This window comes from Otolemur garnettii, unplaced genomic scaffold (genome assembly GCF_000181295.1).
Source record: "Otolemur garnettii isolate 467f Iridium unplaced genomic scaffold, OtoGar3 scaffold00262, whole genome shotgun sequence".
In the NCBI taxonomy this organism is placed as follows: Eukaryota; Metazoa; Chordata; class Mammalia; order Primates; family Galagidae; genus Otolemur; species Otolemur garnettii.
The window spans coordinates 1,126,733-1,133,769 of NW_003852657.1; the positions used below are offsets into that span (position 1 = coordinate 1,126,733).

The 7,037-nt window shown below is 42.6% G+C and overlaps 1 pseudogene; it reads left to right on the top strand.

Annotated features, from left to right (window-relative positions):
• The first annotated feature begins 4,375 nt into the window (after positions 1–4,375).
• LOC100964968 lies at positions 4,376–4,932 on the top strand (annotated as a pseudogene).
• The last annotated feature ends 2,105 nt before the right edge of the window (positions 4,933–7,037 follow it).

Consider the following 7,037-nt stretch of genomic DNA (forward strand, 5'->3'; position numbering starts at 1 on the left):
TTCATTCATTCTACAAGTATTTATTGAGGGCTTCCTATGCACCAGGAGCTATGCTAAGCACTGGTGTTTAGGGGTAAACACAACTTATTCCACACCCTCCTAGAGCATGCATTCTAGTAGTAAGATAAGACAATACACTAATAAAAGTATAAAACAATTTCATTCAGTGTTAGATGCTAGGAATAAAATTAAACAGAGTAAAAAGATGAAAAAGTGATAGGGATATGAGAGGGGCTGTTTTAGATAGGAAAATTGGAGAGCAACTCCAAGAATAAGACATTTCAGCAGAAAGCTAAAGTCAGGAAACAAACTCTATAGATACTTGAAGGAAACATTATTCCAGGTAGAAGGAATAGCAAAGCCCTAAAGCCCATAGAAATAATGTCAGGGTAGCACAATTAAAATGAGAAGAAGGGTTTTAGGTAAATGAGGTTTGAGAGATAAGCAGAGGGAAAATCATGTGTAACCCTATGATAAAACTTTGGGTTTAATTCTTATTTTGATAGAAATGCATTGAAAGATTTTAACAGAATAGTGATGTCATCTGGGATATATTGAGAAAGAGTACTGTGGCTACTCTATAGAAATTGACCATGGTGGGCCAAGGGCAGATGTTTAGAAGATATGCAGTTGTTCAGGCAAGAAGGAAAGAGATGGTGGTGGCTTGAACAACAATGGTAATGATGAGAAGTGATTGTATTTGAGGCATACCTTATTTTGAAGGAAGAGCCAGCCACATTTGCAAGGGATTGAGTGTGAAGGTATGAGAAAAATAGACCAGTGGTTGGCAAACTACAGCCCATGGGCCAAATCCAGCTCACCAGCTATTTTCATAAAGTTTTTATAGTACATAGTCATTCTGACTGGCTTGCTTATTATTGTTTATGGGTGCTTTCCTGCTATAGTCACAGAGTTGAACAGTTGCGACAAAGACTGCATGGCCTGCAAAGTCCTTTACCGAAAAATTTGCTGACCCCCTAAAAAGAAATAATCAAGAGTGACTCCTATGTTTTTGGCCCAGACAGTTGTGTGAATGACAGCTACATACAGTGGGATGGCAAGACCTGCAGAAAGGGCACCTTGTCAGGGAGAATCAAAGCTTGATTTTCACACAAGGTAAATTTCAGACACTTATTTAACACTCAATCAAAGATGTAGGGTAGGCAGTTAAAAATTAAGTCTGTCATTTAGGGGACAAGTCAAGGTTGGAAATAAAAATGTGGGAGTCCTCAATCTATTGGAGGAATTTAAAGTCACGGGATAATATGCAATGACATAGAGCAGAGGTTCCCAAACTTTCTTTCTTCACAACACCCTTGGTGTGTCAGCAATTTTTCACAGAACCCCACAAAAGAAATACCTGATAATCCTATTTGCTAAGTAATTAAGTCTAAATAACTTATTATGTATGTCCCATCAACTTAATTGCCATTTAAAAATACACATAAATTGAAAGAAAAATAATACTTTTATATCATTCTTATATAAACACAATTACTTAATAACTGGATGCATGACCCTGTTAAGCACCACACTATTTCTCAAGCCTTGGAATCTGATTGAATACTACTACCTTCATTTCTTGTTTCACATTGATTTCTGTTTGGCATTTGCTTTTTATCACAACATAGCAATCCCCAAAGACCTAACTTCACAAAGACATAACATAATCAAAAGGAATATAGCACAATCTAAAGTTGGAACTATGAACTACCTCAAGCTACTTGTTTTGTGGTATCTGATATAGATAGAGCATCTCCACATTTCCTTCCAAATTTTTGAATATCCCCTGGCATACCTGAGAGTTTGTGCAGCACTCCCAAGAAAACAAAGAGGACAATTGGGTAGTTTGAGAATCACAGACCTAGGGAGCAGTATATAGAGAACAGAGGAGACCTGAGGACTTCCTGGATTATTCCATTTCTAAGAGGAAAGAAAGATGATCCAGAAAAGAAGGTCAAAATGGTACAAAGTCAATGAGGTAAGAGGAAAACCAAAAAATATGAAAATCAAGCAGAAAATAAGTATCATGAGAAGTGACTAACTTTCGAAAGATTAAGGTAAAGTGTAAGGCTACTGGCTTTGGCCACATGGGTGTAACTGGAAAGCAGCTTCAGTGGAGTGCTACAAATATAGGACTAAGTTCAGAGACTAAGCACCAGAGAAATACAACAAGTATGTTTCAGCTTGGCGCCTGTGGCTCAAACGGCTAAGGCGCCAGCCACATACACCTGAGCTGGCGGGGTCAAATCCAGCCCAGGCCAGCCAAACAACAATGTTGGCAGCAACCAAAAAATGGCCAGGCATTGTGGCGGGCACCTGTGGTCCCAGCTACTTGGGAGGCGGAGGCAGGAGAATCGCTTGAGCCCAGGAGTTGGAGGTTGCTGTGAGCTGTGATGCCACAGCAATCTACCCAGGGTGACAGCTTGAGGCTCTGTCTAAAAAATAATAATAATAATTAATAAATAAACAAGTATGTTTCTATGAGTTGGTGAGGATTGTGCAGGCATTAAGAAGACTTAATAAGGCAGCAGAGCAGGACACATTGGAATCATTACCCATTGACCTGCTGGAAACCCCAAGAAAATATGGGGAGGGGTTTTCTCACAGGAGAAAAAGCCAATTCTGTATTAAAATGTTACCCAAAAGCTGGCTCAGCGCCTATGGCTCAAGCGGCTGAGGCGCTAGCCACGTACACCTAAGGTAGCAGGTTCGAATCCAGCCTGGACCTGCCAAACAACAATAATGGCTGCAACCAAAAAATAGCCAGGCGTTGTGGCGGGTGCCTGTGGTCCCAGCTACTTGGGAGGCTGAGGCAGGAGACTCGCTTGAGCCCAGGAGTTGGAGGTTGCTGTGAGCAGTGAAGCCAAAGCACTCTACCCAGGGGGACAGCTTGAGGCCTTGTCTCAAAAAAAAAAAAAAATGTTACCCAAGAGCTAACGGACTTTTTGAAGAAATAAGACAGGGCAACATATAGTGTGAGTGCAAAGAAGTATGCACATTTGAAGAAGCAAAAGAAGCTTTTGAAAATAAGGAAAAACTTAAGTAATCACTAGTTGCCTGCAGAGAGGAGAACTGTGTGGCTTTTGAAACATGTGAACATATTACCTATTCAAAAAATTATTTGAACTTTTAGGAATAATTTTAAAAGATAATCAAATCATGGTAGTGGCTAAACACAAAAAAGGGTACCATTACCAAACTAGAAACTGTGAAAACTTCTTGGAAGATAGGAAAAACAGATATTATCAGATTTCTTAACTCTGAAAAATTGAAACAACTACAACAGAAAATCGAAGCCAATCCCAGGAAATTTCAAGAACTGAGTCAACAAAATTTCAGCACTACAGAAAAACTTCAGTCAACTCTGAAAGCATATCTGCTGACCTGTGTCCTTATTGGCCTTCCATCATCCACCTTCTTCCCTACTTACAAATAGGCATAAGCACTACTGGTATTTGACTCTCTTCTATTCTCCAACACTATACTGGAAATACAGTAAATTAATCGACCAGGAAAAGCACCCAAATTAAAGAAGGGTTTGAGATAACTACAGATCTGTACAGCAGAAGGGAAATAACATGAAAGCACACATCTACCTAGAACACAGATCTACTAAAGGTTTCCAATTAGAGAGAAATGCCATACTTTTGGCATTTGGGATAGTTTCTGTCATACCTGTAAGAGGCAAACCATTATCCCCAGAGGAGAAGATCCCTAATAGACACACTCCACACTCCCATTCAAGGGAGAAGCCCATTAGAAAGGATGTCACAACTGTAGATCAGATCCCTGCTAATTACACAGTAACCAGAGGTGACCTTGACTTCCAACCACAAATAGACAAAAGTTTGCCAGATATTTGAGGAAACTGAAGAGGAAGTCATGAGGAACAAAGAGAAGTAATTCTAGAAGGGGGAAAAGATAAAACACTGGAAACAGAATAAAACTTTACCAAAACATGCAAATCCATCTTAGAATTTTCATGAAGACACTACATTTACAAAATAAGAACGGACTGTTACAGAAAACAACAATAAGAGGACAAGAGAAGATCCTTGGACACCAGAAATGCCATTGCAAAATTAAAAATTCATCAGCGCTCAGACCGGACCATTTCTTCCTGATTGCACACCCAACTCTTAAGCTACCTCACGTTGAGGCCTTGCCCCGCCCCACCACACCCACTTCCGCCCCTACCCCCTCACTTCCGCCCCCTTACGACTTCTGCCCGGCAACGGCTACAGGCACGCTTCCAGCTGGTTGCCTGAGAGACCAGCACCATTCACCTCCCCCCCCCCAACCTGGCTTCCACCACCTTTACCGCCTCCACTGCCAACTCCACAGCATGGGCCTGAAACCTGCACCACTCGCCATGGCCACTGTGCCCTCCCAGGTACACCAGAGCTACCACCCCAACTGCGAGGCAGGCGTCAACCACCATATCACCCTAGAGCTTTATGCCTCCTACGAGTACCTCCCCATGGCCACCTACTTTGACCGGGATGACGTGGCCCTGAAGAACATCGCCCGCTACTTCCTGCTTCAGTCTCAAGAGAAGAAAGAGAGAGCATGCCGAGAGGCTGATGGAGCTGCAGAACCAGAGCAGGGCCGCGTCAGCCTTCGGGACCTCAAGAAGCCGGAATGTGAGGACTGGGAGAATGGCTTGTGGGCCATGGAGTGCGCCCTCCATCTGGAGAAAAGTGTCAACCAGAGCCTCCTGGACCTACACAAGCTGGCCAGTGACACACAAAGGGCAACCTGCATCTCTGCTGCTTCCTGGAGTGCCACTTCCTGCACGAGCAGGTGAAGATCCTCAAGGAGCTGGGTGGCTACCTCACCAACCTGCATAGGCTGGAGGCTCCAGGTGCCATTCTGGATGACTACATTTTTGACAAGCTCACCCTGGGTGACAGTGATGAGGAGAACTGAGCTAGGACTGTCCCCACAGCCACGGGTGCTTCCCCAGGCCACCACTAAGCCAGGGGTACACATTGTCCTTTTAGAGCATCCCCTTAACATTTTTTCCTTTCTGTTAGTCTTTGAGGATTGGGAGAGCCAAGTAGGAGACTGAGCATTTCAGGAGGGAGGGGGAGAAAAAGTAAAGGTGTGGAGACAGGAAGTAGCAGGCTGTGTTTGGATGAGAGTGAAAAGAGTATGGCTGGAGAAGAGCATTTAGGCAAGAAAAGGGTAGAAACAGAGCACATCCCCTGTGTGGGAGAGAAGGTCAAGAGTCTCAAGAGTATTGCTACCTGCATTCTACTCTCAGTATGACTCTCACCAAGACTTGGATGGTAGGAGGTGAGGGTGCTGAAGAGACAAAATGGGTTTGCTTCACTCTTCACTGATGAAGGCCATTGTCTTAGTCTGCTTGGGCTGCTATAGTGAAATGCCATAAACTGCATAGCTTATAAACAACAGAGATTTATTGCTCACTATTTCAACCAGAATATTCTGGAATTTGGGGAGATCAAATGGGAAAGGCAGATTCGTTGTCTAGTGATAGATGCTCCCACATAGATGAGGCCTTCTCATTGTGTCCTCACATTTTGGAAGGGGTCAAGGAAGATGCAGAGTCTCCTTATTAGGGCACTAATCCCATTCATGAGGTTGCCGCTCTCATGGCCTAATCATCTCCTTCTCAAAGTCCTTCCCTTCTAATACTATCCTGTTGAGGGTTAGGATTTTAGCATGTGAATTTTGGGGGGGGATGGTGCATAAACATTCAGACCACAGCAGTCACCTTTCCTCATGTCTCTTAAGTGACTCCAGGATTCCTTAACATGGTCTCTTTGGTATAACTTGCACACGTTCCCCCAAAAGTTCATGTGTTGGAAACATAATCCCTTTGCCCTCATGGAAGTAATAGTTAGTTTTGCTTTCATAAACAGACCAATGTTGCTATCATGGGAGTGGATTTGTTGTCATGGGAATGGTTGTACCATAAAAGCTGTCTGGCTTTCATGCTCTTGCCTTCTTGGCATGTGATGCCCTCCACCATGTTATGATGCAGCACAAAGGCCCCCACCAGTCCAGATGCCAGTGCTATATTCCTGGACTTCCAGGCTCCACAACCATGAGCTAAATAAACTTTTGTTCTTTATAAATTACTCAGTTTGTGGTATTCTGTTATAGCAACAGAAAACCGACTAAGATAACAACTTCTTTTGTTTTCTCTTCTCTAGCCCTATTTTCAGAAATTGAGAAAAGAACTCAGCAAATTTAGAAATTTCTGTCCTAATTTGATTTGTTTACTAATGAATTCATTCACTCGTTCAGCAAGCATTTACTAAAGGATGTCAGAGTTCAAGGTAAAAAGACTTCAGTGATCACCTTGTCCAACATTCTCATTTTTCAGATAAAGAAACAAACTCTGAGCAGGTAAATGACCTGCTGAAATCATACAGCTGTTTTGGTGCATAACTGGGGATAGAACATGGCCCTCTGCACCTCACCATTTGTCCTTTTCTGTTGCACTAAAGGATTCAATCAAAACCCTCCATTTCTATCTGTTACTTGTGTATCCTCAACCCATAAGCCTGTGACTACTAGGTAAGGTGGCATTTTATTTAATGAACAAAACTAGTACCACAACAGATTATTTTCTGGAAATTATCCTTCGTATATCTCCCCCACTTTTACTTCTTAGACATCACAAAAGAGTGGTTCTCATGAACCCACAACCCAGTCTGTCAGTTGCAGTCTCCACGCGGCATTCACCCCATTCCTTCTCTTCCACAGGAGTGCCCTCTTTTTCATGTTCACATTCCACCAGCTTATGGAGAAGTGCCTCCACTGAAACTATTTACCAGGAGAATGTCTGAGTTCATGCCAAGGACGTCAGCTCTGATACTTGCAAAGCTTTCTAGCTTCTAACCATAGTTGACTTCCACATATTGGCAGGGTGAATGACCTTCACTCCAATTCTTCATTTATTTGTCCTCTATTTATTTCTTCATTCGAATATTTATGAAGCACTCACTATGTGTCATGCACTATGTTAAGCACTAGGAAGTCAAAACAGTATAGTATTTAAG